The following is a 15976-nucleotide window of genomic DNA, read 5'->3' as shown; positions in this document are numbered from 1 at the left end:
ACATCTGTATAGTCATTATAATCGATACAAATTAGTACATACAATATAGGAGTTTTGCCGGAACTTGCAATCTGAGGTCATTACACCCGGTATGTCATTATAAACGGTTTCTACTGTATATTAATTCAAACATGTATTAAGAGGACGTCGTACCCGCATATGTTATCTCCGTCTTACAAATGCGTAACATTGCAAATATTACGTTCAGAAGATCACGGTTAACTCCTTTAAATTGAAAATTAGAGTGAATTGACCTCTTTTGAAGTTTAAAAGTGAGATTATTATCTAGGGCATCTCTTAGGCTTTTTATTATATTTTAATTTTAAAGCGAGTTATGTGTGTTTTAAGACGTGCAAGCAATTTACAATTTTAAAATACTTATAACTTGCTTTAAAATTAAAATATAATTAAAAGCCTATGAGATGCCCTAGATCAGCGGTTCTCAAACTTTTTATTTCGCGTACCACTTAAGTATATTATCAATCAGTCGCGTACCACTGAAGATTAAAAATCCTACCACCATGCGGCCTTCCGCAGTTCGGCGTACCATCATGTAGTCTTTCGCGTACCACTAGTGGTACGCGTACCACAGTTTGAGAACCGCTGCCCTAGATAATAATCTCACTTTAAAATTTTAAAAGAGGTCAATTCATTCTAATTTTCAAGCTGAAGGAGCTAAACGTGATCTTCTGAGAGTACTATTTGCCATGTTACGCATTTGTAAGACGGAGACAACATATGCGGGTACGACGTCCTCTTAAATAATTTTAATAGTTTTTAACCACTAAAATTTATTGTATAAATACCATATGCCTAGAGGTATTCAGGCAATGTTACAAAAGTTTAAATTTAGACTATTTCACCAATATTTATTTAGATACCTTGTAATAAGTATATAAGTGTAGTTCGGTACTTATCTCATGTTTAAATTTAATTTTAAAAATATGTATGTTATTTAAGGTATTTGTTGATTTTGAAAGAGTTTTGAAAAAATTGTACTCTTAGATTTTGAGTTGGGCAATGATTTTACATCGTGATTTAATAATAATGCGTGTGTATTTTTTTTATATATTTATATCTTTAATTCTTGAGCAGTAACAACTTTTCCTTAGCAATTTATATGATATAATTTTAAAAATACTTTAAATCTTTGTGTGCTATTTATAGAAAGTTATAGTTATTTACTTTTTTTTCGATTTATGTAAAATATTTTTGATTTTGAGGAAAAACATAAATATCGAATACAAGTCATAAAGTTCATCACACATTGTTTTTATGGTATCTTAAAAAATTGAAAATAGTTATTACTTATTAATACACCTATACACCCACTTCTAATATGATATTGATACACACACTCATTTTGTATATTATTAATATTTACTTAACAGGATGATATTTTTGGAATATAAACATAATTTTGTATTCTACAGGAAACTTTTTAACTTTAACTACAGTCTACAATAATGTCGATTGATAATTGTGTTATATCGATTAACCGTTATTCGATTATAGTTAATTATTGTGTTTGAAAATCGAATCAGACCGCAGTCTCCAGCTCCTATTATCTGCTATATTATGATTTAATTTGTTTTTTACTACCTAAAATTGATTCATCTAAGGGAGCCTCAAACCTCTCACCATTTTTTAAAATTTTTATTTGCAATAATTACGAATCGTATCATTACGTTATTTTGCTAAGTACCGTTATGACTAGGGCTCGGAAGTTTATGACCATAAAAACAATAAAAAATGACTATAAAAATGGCAAAAATGTCCTAAAAAAATGACCTAAAAAAATTACAAATATTAATAAAAATATATTTTTTTTAAATATTTTACTCTATTTTACTATAAAATTCAAAATATGACATCAAAATGACAAAAATGTCCTTAAAATAGGAAAATTAAAAAATTAAAAATATTTGTTTTATAAATGTCTGTGGTTTAAGTTATCGGCATAATGGTCAACAAGAAACGATAAGAAATGAACTAGTGTAAAATCAGTAAAAATAACTAAAAATGTGGGAAAATGACCTAAAAATTTCAAAAAATGACTTAAAAAGTAATAAACACCAAAAAATGCAAAATAAAAATTAGTTATTTAGATTCACATGCTTATGAAACAGATTTGTGGCCAGGAGAGCATCGTCTAAAAAGTTCCAAAAAAAAAAAAATGCAAAATGCATCAACTTCCGAGCCCTAGTTATGACCATTGGCCGTGTAGTAGCGGTACTTACCTAATGTTACGACGTATTAAGATATTATGCGAGTCGTGCACGTTGCTTATAATTCTAAAAGCAATAAATGTGTACTGGCTTAGAGCACATTTTAATGTGATTATTTTGATATTCCTTATTATTTATATATTTTATGTAGCTAATCTGCTAATGATATTTACATTTTCCAAACTGAGCTTTTACATGTATAGCATAATTTATATAATTTTCATAATCCTACAAACTAAAAGTGTACTACGAAGATGTATTAAACTTAGAAAATTATTCAAAATTTAAACAAGCTACCTAATTACATAATAGTAGTAGGTATTATACGTCTACTTAACTCTAAAACATTATCGGTACTTTTAAGTTTGTAATTTAGTTAACAATACTTTTTACAAAGCATAATTATTTATGCATATAATTTTAATTCAATATATTTTGTAGGCAAGTGCATAAGCGGATGCAATGCAAATAATGATAATAATACTTCTTATATTTAATATTTTTTAAGAATAAAATTTTTTTTTTAAATTATTGACAATTTATTAACAATTATTCACTTTGTTATTTATCAATTTAAATAAATGATTTTTACGGGTTTTACATGAAACAATGACGTTTTACTGATTGGTGGCACTCATTTGACATTTCTATATTACGAGTATTATCTATAACGGCGAATAAAACATATAAAACTACCATTTTGAGTGAAAGTATGACAAAATAAATATAGACACTACTGGACAAAAATGGCTCTTCACCAAAATAAATATCTACTTTATATATATACAAAATATATATGTGTATCATGAATACAGCGTGATTTGTATTTAAAGTAGACTGTATAAGTCATATTTTAGTTTGAGATTCTGAGCAGAGCGATAAATGTATCGGATTTATAACGATGTGTGTTTTTATTGTACAAGAATATCATAAGTTTTCCTTTGGGATCACCTTATATAGTTAATATTTTGGACAGTGTCGGCCTGGTACATCAAAGGTGTTCTTAAAAGTCGTACAGTTTATAGAAAAAATATTTTTAATGATTCACTTAGATAAATTGTCATTCAACTGTTTAAAATTAATAGAAAATCTTTTTATACATCGACACGTCATCGTGATGATAAAAAATAATTAACACATTCGACATTGTATCTACTATTTAGAAATACATATACCATATACGTATTAATAATTTATATAATACTCGTAAAATATGTATAATGCATTTATGTATACTAATAATTTTAATCATTATAACTGTATGGCCCGGAATTATATGCACTAAAAACGTACTAAATATGCATGCATTTATGTACTGATTATTATTCAAATATGCAAAAATAAATCCATTAAAAATAGTTTTTTATTTTCATTCAGCATAAATAAATAAAATCGAATGAAAGATATGTACCTCATTCATGTACCTTAATCATGTTAAAGATATTATATACATATATATTACGTCGAATATGTGAGCGTGTTTTGTTTAATTACTGAGATGGTTTAGCTATTGATTAATTATACAATAAATAATATTAATATTATAATTATGATATATTATTATTTATTTATTTAATTTTTTTATATTTAATTTTATTTAATTTTTTTTTTTTTGTTTAATTAATCAATGGTTTAGCATACTCGTTATATCAGTGTAATTTGGATAATTTTGGTGCAGAGTATATATGTATATATGTACCTATATATGGGCGGTGGCTTGTCAGTAGAGGGTGTTTCGCGGTGGATGAAGTTAACCTGTGTTCTGTCGTTATTCGTAAAATAATAATTATGAGTTTTTATAATATGAACAGAACATAGAAACCCGATTTGTAGGTGGCGCAGTACAAATCTCTTGCAGTCTTTCATGCATCGTCGGAATACAATGAATTAGTCGAATCAGAATATGTAAGTTAAATTTTTTGTATCTTGTTGGGCCGTATTAAATCCTTGTCCCGTGGTAACGTAGACTTAAACATAGAATTCAATATTATTTGTAATTTTATTTTGTATTTAAGTTATTGGTACAATATCAGCTATGATGTAAGTACGAATTTATTTGATGTGTACTAAAAACAAAAATGTGTTTGAAAACATTAAAAACAATAAACACCAGTGACCAGTGTCGTATCGACGGGATGCTTAGGGGTTTCCCCCCTCCTCCAATGAAAAAATATGACTGTAATTACTTATATTGTAAAATAGAATTATTATGTTTTTGCTAAAAATACCCCCACCCCACCATGAAATAATTTCTGCGTACGCCATTGATAAAGTGATAAATATTATATTCTGTAAGTTTTATATACTCAATGCGAAAACAGCTATAAATTGCTAAAATTAATGATCGATTTCGTATGTCCAGTATAAACATTTATAGACAAGTGTATGTTAATTTCTATAAGTTTAAAAATTTAAAATATAAGTATAAGATTAAGTTTTCTCGATAAAAGTTAATATAATTTTTTTTTCGTATTATCTACGAATTATATCGTACGGTACCTACTATGTACATAGTTAAATTTTCTAGTACATACGAAAGCCCAATACGAACTTTGAACATGATATTTCAAATCAGAACACTTAACTAAATAAAATTTTGATCTACAAATATTTTAAATATTGTAATAGTTTAATATAAATTTTAATGGAACCTTACTGTCATAATTTCATTTCATAGCTCGTATATGCTTAATATTTTACATTATATTTTTATGAGTAATAATCTACTTGGTCGATATATTCAAAGAAAAAGTAACTTGTACCTATATATTTTCATAATTACTAGTAGGATATACTTATTAGGTATGCCGTATGTATCTAATATCTTAATCGACATGGATTCATGTTTTTATTGTATATTATATTATTATGTATGGGCTCCTTAATACATGGGTATTTTTAATAAATACCTATATAATTACCTTGCCCATAATGTAAGTTTTTTTCTCATCTAAAATTATAGCTCCACGTTATCGTATATAATTTTTAGTCATTAGGTAGGATTTTCATATAATCAATAACTTATTTTTCATTGCTTTATTCTTTTCCATTACGAATTCCCGAAAACACTACCAATTATATATTTTTTAGATGTTTATAGTTTTAATGAATCCTGCGGTAGTTGGTAAAGTGAGTTCAGATGTCTGTTGCAAGTAAGGTATTTTCATTCAATCCTTTCACATTCTCTTAACAAAAATATGTCAATGGTGGTGTTCTGCAGATTATTTTTGATTATACATATAGTTGTCTACTTAAATAATATTCATTGTCTACTCAAATTAAACTGAAATGCGTATATTATGTATTTATCAGTAAACTGTTTCATTGCTTATATACTGTATATGTCTCGTAATTAATAAATATCAACATTTATCGTATTTTAACTTTTAATTTTCGGCTATAATACCTTAGATTATATTGATCTGGCGATTTATTGCTTTTCTGTGTGTAGATAGAGATTTACTATAATTCTAAACCCTATTGAAATCCCTCGTGAGAATAGTCTCATTTCTATGGTTACTCATTTTTAAGGCGCCGCCACTTGTCGGTGGGAGATCATATCACACACACACACACACACACACACACACTTGTACGCACGCACAATGGTATAAAATATCTAAGCGAGGCCATTTTTTTTTCATTTGTTCTCAACCTTCTCGGCTATATTGCTGCGATCCGACAAAAAAATCGAATCTCAAGGGGGGCTGATTGCTGTCGTATATAAAATATTATACTCGCTGTGGCGCCTGATGATGATGGTCAGGTCTGAGTTTGAATGTCCTCTTTTGAAAAAAACACCATAATATACCACACGGACTGGTGGCATTGCACTTTATTGTGACAAAACACCACGATTGTATACAATAGTCTTATAGTGTTCAGTATTCACGTTATTATTTGAGGATTGTAGAAATAATAATTTTGTAATTTTATACAATCGTGGTATTGATTAGGTTAAAATACAAATTAAGGTTTCTATTTATATTGGTCAATAATCGTACAGTGGGATATCTTATCATTGATTTGGTTTTTGCAATGGATGTGTTAGCTTTGAATCATTATAATACCTATAATCGTTTATCGAAAGACGATTCTAAAAAGGAGATGATGGTATAATTTTTTTAGACTAAACAATTATCTCAATAATAATATAAAAATTATGACAAATGTTCGTATTTTATTTAGAAAGTATTAAGACATTTCTACTTTTAATACCAAAATACAAATTAAATGCAATTTATTATCAGAAATTCAGAAACCTTACTCAAAGTTGATTATTAGATAATTTTGTACCTATATAGAAAAAGCGTCTTTAGAAACTAAAATAAAATAATACATAATATCATTGTAAAATCAATCGTTCTGCTCAGAATCTAATTTGATTTCTGTCTATTATTTATATTTTACTAATTGCTATAATTTTTGTAAAATAATATTTTTATTATTAAAATTAATCTTATTACAAAGTATAAAAAAAAAAAAATTATCAAGTACTTAGATTACCATTATGCCTTATAGCAGATATTGAGTAGACGTCGTAATTGAGTAGGTTTTCTGGTACCTAGTAAAATCAGTTGGTACTTAAGGAAGTAAAAATTGAAATTTTTCATTCCTATTAAATAATTGAGGAAGAAAAAAAAATACCACCATTAATTCAAATTTCAATATTATTTCAATAATATAAATTTACATATAACCTTGGTACCCAAAAAGTTATATCGTCTTTAATCAGAATTTTTTTTTATCGTATACAGTGATTTATCACTGAATTCAAGTTTCACGCATACATTTATTATAATGCCCACTCAATGACGAGATAAATTTACTAAATATTGTATAGCAATTAACTTTCGATTCCTCTGGGCTCTGAGTATAAACTAGATCCAGTTATCTATCAAAAACTTTACTCAAATTATACGATCGGATAATTTACTACTTGAAAAAGTGTTTCCTGTTATAAAAATAAAAAATAGATTTCATTGAAAAATCAATAAATTCTCTCTGCTCAGAATCTAAAAGTTAATTTAATATTGTGTTTACATGCTTATTATACTATGTTTATTGTATTCTTCTAAAAGTCTAAAATATAATTAAGATGTTTTTTCGAGGTCGACAAGTGACAAAATTAATGCTACCTACCTTATAATAGCTAGATCATATGTAATATGCATAAGTACACACAAAATGTTTCCTTGTCGACTTTCAAAAAAATATAAATGCGATGTATACTCAATACGTTTATTGAATAAACATTGTTATTGTTTATTGAACATAAGCAAGTAAGTACTCATTATAATTTTATTTGTCATAACTCATAACTCATAATATTAAATTGTACTAAGTCACCAAGAAGTAAAAATATACATATACATTATACACACTATGTAAGTGCGTAAATAAATTGTTTATGTATATACCATGTTATCTAATCTAATAACTGATTGTATAAGTATTTTGAACAAAATGTAGGTGTATCGATTATAATTTCAAAGTTTCAACTGCAATTATTTCTGATTTAAAACTAGCTGTTATCTTCTTTTAAAACTTTGAGTGATTTACATAAAAAAAAAAATAGGTTGAAATCTAATGTTGATAGATTTAAAAGTATGTTTTTTTTTCTAAACTGATTCATGCTGATATATAAAATATGTATAGGAGATGAAGTCTTCAGTTGTCTACTTTTACCTATACATGATTACCTTTAAAATAAAATAACTATCAGAGGATAGAATTGGATAGGATTAAATTAGCTAAGTATTAAAATAATGTATTATTATTTTTTTTTTTTGGTTGTACCTTTGTAATTGATTTTCTAAAATTAATGAGTAATAATTTTGAGTTGTATATTTATGATTAATATAAAATACATGCCCCCTCTTCCAATTTGTGAAATTCTGAATAAATTACCACGAGTAGTATATATGCTAATTTATTTTGAAGAATTAATAGTTAATTGGAAATGAAATAGATATTTATGTTTATTGCTACATCATATGAAAACGCCATAGTCCAACAAAAATGTATTAATGTTTTAGCTTTTGAGTTAAATAACACAAAAAAAAAAAAAAAATGAAAAAAATAAATAAATAACTAATGAGATTTTTTAGACCTGATGAAAAAATTCCATACATTTCAATCGATTTTGTTTTCAATAAATATATTGGGTTTGGTTTGGTATGAATTGTTTCTTTTTTTTTTTTAGTGAGAAAATATTTCAATGAAGTACTAGAAAAATACTGTATAAACATTAAACATTATATAGTTTTGAGTTGATAAAAGAGTAGGCTAGTATTTATAAAAAAAAAGAAAATAAACTTTTTAAATTCAACAAAATGTTTAAAAAATGTGTATTAATTTTTAATTTAAACTAAACGTTAAATTAAATTAAATTTTTTGTTGGTGTAGTTTTTAATTTAAATAGACTTAATTTTTTTCTAATTTAGGTATTGCCAATTTGACACACAGGGTTTTGATGAATATATTCAAGTTTTGAACTGTGATTTTGCAATGTTTAAAATTGAAAAAGTATTCGAAGCAGTGGTGTATGACATAGCTAAATGACGATATACTTTTACGAAAGGTCACTAGTTTTGTCAATTTACTTTTACTACTTACTTGGAAAAATATACTTACATTGATTGTAAATTTTCAATCCCAATGATGTTCGACTGGAGATTACTTTATTTTACGTGCAATAATTTAATAAAAGTACATTATGCCATTTAGCCTCTACACTGGATGTTAAAGCCGTTGCTGAGAAGTAAGAGATAACGTAGGTAGTACAAAATAGTGGTCAAAATATATTTGTAAATAATATACAGAAATAGTTAAACGTAGTAATTGTTTATGGGGAGGTATGTAGTTTATTTATATTTACAGGTATATTAGGTTCTGTTAGGATGGGAGTTATCCGTTTCCGCTAAAAACGAAAAGGTATGATGATTCCTGCTTCCGTCAAAAAAATTTCTAAACCAATTATTTTAATTTTTAAGTAATATAATATGTTGTGGTATGTATAAAATATAGTAATGTAAAATGTAGGTAATAGCAATGACATATGTAGATAATTGCGAAGATCATAGATACAACAATATATACAGCGATAATTCTTGATAATTGTCATTCGTCAATAACGGAAGGAAATTAGGAAACATAAACTGTAACATAGTTAATTTATAATTCATACACAATAAGTATCTGTTCTGTTTGTCAAACAGTTGATTTCGTTCTCGAAATGGAATTTGTTGTTAGCAAAAGAGGTAAAAAAAATGTTGATTTTTGATGGTTTTAAATATGTTTTTGGTTATACGTCAAACACAAATATAACTCGGTAGAGATAATTTATATTTTTAAGACAGTATAAATTATTACCTATACTTGTATTATAATTGAAATACCGAAATATTTAAATATAATAGATATTTGACGTACTACCCTTCCTGTCTGTATATCACTGAATATAAGTATACACTGTACATGGATAGATGAAATTTTTAAGTATATGCATCATATAGATGGAAAACTTTGAACGAAGAGTTTATTATAATTAATAAAATGGTTATATAAGGTTGTGTATACTAGCTTGTTCATAAATTTAAAATAAATGAAAACATTTATAAACTCGCTTCAATGTTTTGAAGTTTTTTTTTTTTTATTATAATTATTTCATAATCAACTGTTTTTATAGTTGTAACCACTTAGATAACTAGTAAGGTCTTGATTTTTAATCAATACTGAAGATAATAATTATTGCATGAAGTTCCATACCATGTATATTCGTCACTACTCGTTTTGTCGGTAATTCATATCCGGATCGTGGTTAAAATCAAAACCAGATTAAGGACAAGGTCAAAAGCAAATTCCCACTGATGAAGCCTTTCATTAATTTTTAAAATATAGTTAATTATTTTTAATGATAATTTTAGTTATATATAACATACACTTAAATATGAAAAATATTATTTCTTATAATATAACCTGCAGTCTCACATAAATAATTATACGCAATATAATTTTTAACTAATTTCGGTAATAGCTGTAATATAAGATAATAAAATGTAAATTTAACAATCGTAAATATTTAAAACATATTACTCACTTGTGTTATTTGACTTGTTAAATGTACTTTTGTCTAATTACTTTAATTGCATCTTCGTTGATTTTTTTATATGAAATAATGTTGTGTTTAATGATAATAATGACGATAATAATATTATATACCCATTCATGTACCCATGCGTGATCACTCCTTCCCTGCTGAAAATGTGACAGGTGCATCAGAATTTTTGCAGGTGTACTGAAGTAATGACGTTTATGACCGGCATTAACAATTTGGTTAATGCGAGATACGGATTGTCTTGCTACGTTAAAAATGTACGAATACTACCGGGTGAGGAAGCTATTAGATCAGAGGTGACAAACTTGTGATAAATTGGAAAAATGTTAACGGCATGCGAAAACATTTTTGTTTCGTAGCTCAATCTTGCATACGAGAAGTTGCATTGAGAAATTTTGATTGTAAAACGTTGACATATGACTCGAAATAAGTTGGCTACCTCTATTCTAGATGAATAGACGATGTAGATGAGTTCATGAATAGTTATATCCTTATATCATAATAGATTACTAGAATTTTTATACTTTATTAAAAAAATTACATTTCAAATGGTTTTTCGAAAGCTGTAGTGATACACGCAACACTCAAGCAAGCAAACAAAGCTGCATTTGAGGGATAGACCAAGTTGCACGCAGCAGCTATAGTCTAAGCAACTATTCCAGCAGTCAAATATAATATTATCTACTACAATACAATATTTTTTTTCAGTCAATCCCGTATATTGTCTGTTCCTTCATTCCCACGCACAGCTGGATTACCATCCCTTATGATTCTTGTGACTTTTCAAACGGACGAGCGACTATGCGTTATTGGTTTTATACAACCACATTATAAAGCGAGAGAGATTTTTTCATTTATCTGTTTGTTTAGTGACCGTAAACACTTTTTGGGTAAAAATAAAAATACTCATCGAAACGTTTCGTAGGTACATATGTCACTGCTTTGTGGATCGGAAATCAGGCCTTACAGATAATTTTATGATATTATTATGGTAAACATATTATTATTATTGATTATGATTTTCTATATAATAATTATTATTGTTACATAACTAGGAGATCTGCACTCAGTGGCGGAACTAAGGGGGGGAATCTGGGGATTGATCCTCGGGCGTAAAATTTTGGTGGGCGTAATTTTTTGTGGGCCTTTATTTAATGTTTATTGTTAGAAGTTATAAAACTATTTTTATTTCTCATAATTTGTTTATTATATAATAATAGCCACATTTAAAAGAATGAAAAACATTAAATAAAATCATACACAGCGTAAAATAATCATCATTCTATTATTAATTATTATTTATTAAAGCACGTATAGCTGCGCAATCGGCGTACGTCGACGGCACATATTACATATAAAGAGTAAAGACAGACAAATAATAAAAATTAAATATAAACATATATTTTAAATAATAAGTATGAACGTTATCGACTATCGTCGACGAACAACGACGACACTGACAAAAATAGCACAAAATTAATTTCCAGTGATAAATGCATTATTCTGTCATTTTTCATTTATATTTTGTATGTAATTTTACTGTGTTGTCGTTGTTGTGCATATTTTTTAATATTGTAATATTATATTAATAATCCGGATTCGTCATTTTGGTCATCGATCTAGAGATTTAGACATCTATTTAACGGTAAGATTATGAATAGATTCATATAAGTATACGTGTACTGGTATATAGGTTCTATAGTTATTAAGATTCTGAGTTAAACTAGGTGCATGTATTGATATTTTATGCTGTGTTTACATTAAAATTACTTATGCTTACACAATAACTTTTATAGGCGTATCAAACAACGTACGATACCTATATTATATCTGTAGGTATATTAAAAATTATGTTAATATTGTATAATATTATGCATTATAATATTTACCAAGATGTTTATACATTTGTTTATGTTTAAAAAAAAAATATTTGGTTTTCAATGTTTTGTTTTTGTTTTTACTTTTATAAATTGTTTAATTTAATTTAATTTTTTATAGGTCTTAATTGTGTACCTTTATCAAAATAAGAGATTTTATATTTCATCAAAAGGTCTATTACAATTGAGGCGTATAGAACTAAAACAACAAAAGCATTTTTATACAAAACAGTCAATAATTAAAATTTGATTATTTTCAACATATTTTTTCTTATAAAATCTACTCTATGGACAATAATAAACTCATTTTTTATATACTAATCATACATATTTTTTTAACAGCATTAATTTTTTTTTTCTATGTAAGAATTATTTGAATGAACAATTTAAAAATTTGTATTATTTTAAATTTGATTTTTCTTGTCTATATTTAAAAGTAAAATACTTTTCATTAAAAATCAATGTTATAATATGGTGTATAGCAGGGGTCGGCAATTAAATTATATGGAGGTCCAAAAAATCAAAAAAAAAAAAAAATTTCGAGGGCCAGTAAAAACTAACAACTTAGATATTAGCAAATAATTGTTGTGTTGTCGCAACTATTATTGTAAATAGCAATAAACGATAAACACCATCGTAATCTCTAAATACATCATAAAATATATAATATATAATATATTATGTGTGGAAAACCAGCATTATTAAAAAATATATTTTTTGTGGTCCAATTATTTTTCTTTCGCGGGCCACCTATTGCCGACCACTGGTGTATAGATTCAGTGTTGTAAAGAATACTTTTAAAAAGTATTTTTGAGTAAATACTTAACATTTTTTTTTAAATATTTAAAATATTAATCAAATAATTTTACTGTAAAATATTCTTAATACTCTTGGTTTTATTTTGTAGGTTTGTAATTAACTTAACATAGTATATTATTAGGTATGTAATATATTATATTAATGAGTTTATTTATTAAATTATATCCAAGGTTATTGCTGATAATATTAGTTTTTTGTTTGTTATACTCGTATTTTCTCCATCTATACTCAACTGAAACACAATTGTAATGACTAGTGGAAAACAATGTTTTTCCATCCAATTTTGAAGAACTTTTGTTAAATAAAACGGAAAATCATTTGTGGTTTAAGCTGTATTTTGGTACTATATGCCTCTTATTTAAGCATCAAAAATGATTCATGGATTAATTAAAGAAATAACTAACTTAAGAAATAATAGAATTCAAATATTATTCCAAGACGCTGAACAAATTAGTGTAAAAATGAATATTTCTCCTTCGTTTCCAGAAAAAAGGAAAAAAAGAGCAAAAAAATGGATATTGATGAATCTGCTGATGAATGGGACATTTCTGCTAAAAATAATTGCATAATTAATTTGAAAAATGTCTGTGATGTTTTGCTTACACACTTCGGTTGGAGATTTGAAACATTGAATAATGTATCTTCAGATTTTAGTTTTCTGACTGGATCTGAACTATTTGAAAAAGATACAGATGAATTAGTCAAAGCAGCAGCTGATTTAGCCTTAAAATATAATAAAGACTTAAATGCTTCAGAATTAACAGAAGAAATAATACATTTTAAACATCATGCCATAAGTGCATTACCTAGTATCAAAAATACAACACCATTAGAACTGTTAAAGTTTATTTTTGAGTATTCCATGACAAATATTTTTCCAAATATTTGCATAGCACTTCGACTTAATTTAACATTGCCATGTACAACAGCCACGTGTGAACGAAGTTTCAGCAAACTGAAACTAATAAAAACGTATTTACGCTCCACAATAAATCAAACAAAACTAACTAATCTTGCATTATTGTCTATTGAAAAAGAAATATCAAACTCAATTGATTTCGATTCAGTTATAAACGACTTCGCTGAGGTAAAAGCCAGAAAAATTAAATTTTAAATTTTTTTAAGTATGTAAAAATTGTGTATTGAAATTAATTATTTGTACATGAACAATTTTTTAAATTAAAAGGTTCTTTCATTGAATTAAACAAGTTTATTATTAATAAATTTAATAGTTAACAAATAGCAATGTAAAAATCAGAATAACTTTTATTTAGTTTAATTATTGTAACACAAGCAATAACATGATTCTATGAGTAAGAACTAGCTCGATATTTTTAACTTTGTTAGTTAACATTAATATGTGTTTAAAAGTTAATAAGAATGTAGTACGTTTGTAATTTGAATTCCAATTATTAGAAAACAATCGTAGGGAAAGATATTTTAGTCTTGGTCTATGATTGGGCGTAATTTTAATATTTTCCCCGGGTGTAAAAAATCTTAGTTCCGCCTCTGTCTGCACTCATAATGTTCTTCTCATTTTAACTTATTAGTTATTTGGGTTTTTGCTTACTCCAAAAACCAAAGAGTCACTCTTGTTATATCGTAATTTAATATTTTTCATTAAAAAAAAATTGGCAATACAATATGTGAAATACAAAATAATAAATAGGTAATAACTTATTAAATTACCTTAAATACTTATTATTTATAAGTATTTAATGGATAGCAATAATTATTTATTTTTTCATTTTCATAGGAATTATTTTGCGGAAGATAAATAAAAAAATACTTTTTATTATTTAATAGAGATATAGTACATTAGATGAAGATGATAAATCATGAATATTGTATAAAATATGACGTAGGCAAAATAATTGTGAACACACAATTAATTAACAGGATTTTATGAATGATACATTGACGTAGTGGGCATGATCGTGCGAATCAAGATATAATAATATAAAATGTATTAATAGATGAGTATGAAATACATATTATATACAGAGTGACTCACATATCATGTTGGCCCTATTTTTTCTATGTTTTTTAAATGTATTTTAAGACCATATTTTGAAAATTCTGATATTTTTGTACTTCTTAAGGAGCGTTTTATGGAGATAAATCTTTTGTTTAGAGTAGAGGGGGTTTTCAATTGTAAATTATTTAATGGATAATTTTCTGAAAATTATAGACATATCAAATTAAAAAATTGAGTGAGTAGTTTATGAGTAATTTGATTTTTTTGTACTGAAGATGATGTAAGACCATGATAGTGATTTAGAAGATACAGGGGCTATGGCGATTTGATAATCTTAGAACTTAATTAATATTTAATATTAATCTCTCAAAATTTATAATTTTTAAAAATAGGCTAAGTATGATAAATATTAGATATAAAATTACATATATTTAATATTTTTGAAAAACAATTTTTTAGGACTATTATCCTGAGTATAAATACTATAATCACTGAAAAACTACTAGTCCGAATTTTAAATCAGGTATCTATGTCAATATTTTCAAAAAAATTATTCACTACATAATAATTATTAGAGTTCTTATTTCAAAAACAGAAGTTTGTATCACAACAACACACTCAATAACTACAGTATAAAAAATTACTAGAATTTAAAATAATTCATTATTTAATAAAAAATTGGAATAAGCATGTATAGTGAATCACCTTGTATTCGTATTCCACACATCACAGTAGCACTTCACAATCTACGTACTACGTACAGTGGTCATTTGGACTAAGGTTTGTATAGCTGTTATTACTGATATAATAATATAGTACTAGACTGTTTTTGATAGAAAAAAAAAATAAGTTGATCATTTAGGTCATTAGGAATATTATATAGGTACCTATGTTCCGGCATTCGTAATATTTTTACGGCATTATCCTATAATACATGACACCTATATGTGCTTAA

At 26.3% G+C, this 15976-nt stretch overlaps 1 long non-coding RNA gene across 1 annotated transcript in view; it reads left to right on the top strand.

The window, feature by feature from the left end:
- Positions 1-3968: 3968 nt before the first annotated feature.
- Positions 3969-15976, top strand: part of LOC112597616 — a 34892-nt gene continuing 22884 nt past the window's right edge. Inside the window, exon 1 of the long non-coding RNA XR_003114851.1 lies at positions 3969-4133. This is a non-coding gene — a long non-coding RNA (uncharacterized LOC112597616). The remainder of the gene's footprint in view (positions 4134-15976) is intronic.

Source organism: Melanaphis sacchari, unplaced genomic scaffold (genome assembly GCF_002803265.2).
Source record: "Melanaphis sacchari strain LSU unplaced genomic scaffold, SCAv2.0 Contig42_pilon_pilon, whole genome shotgun sequence".
Lineage (NCBI taxonomy): Eukaryota > Metazoa > Arthropoda > Insecta > Hemiptera > Aphididae > Melanaphis > Melanaphis sacchari.
This window is presented reverse-complemented; position numbering and strand designations above follow the sequence as displayed.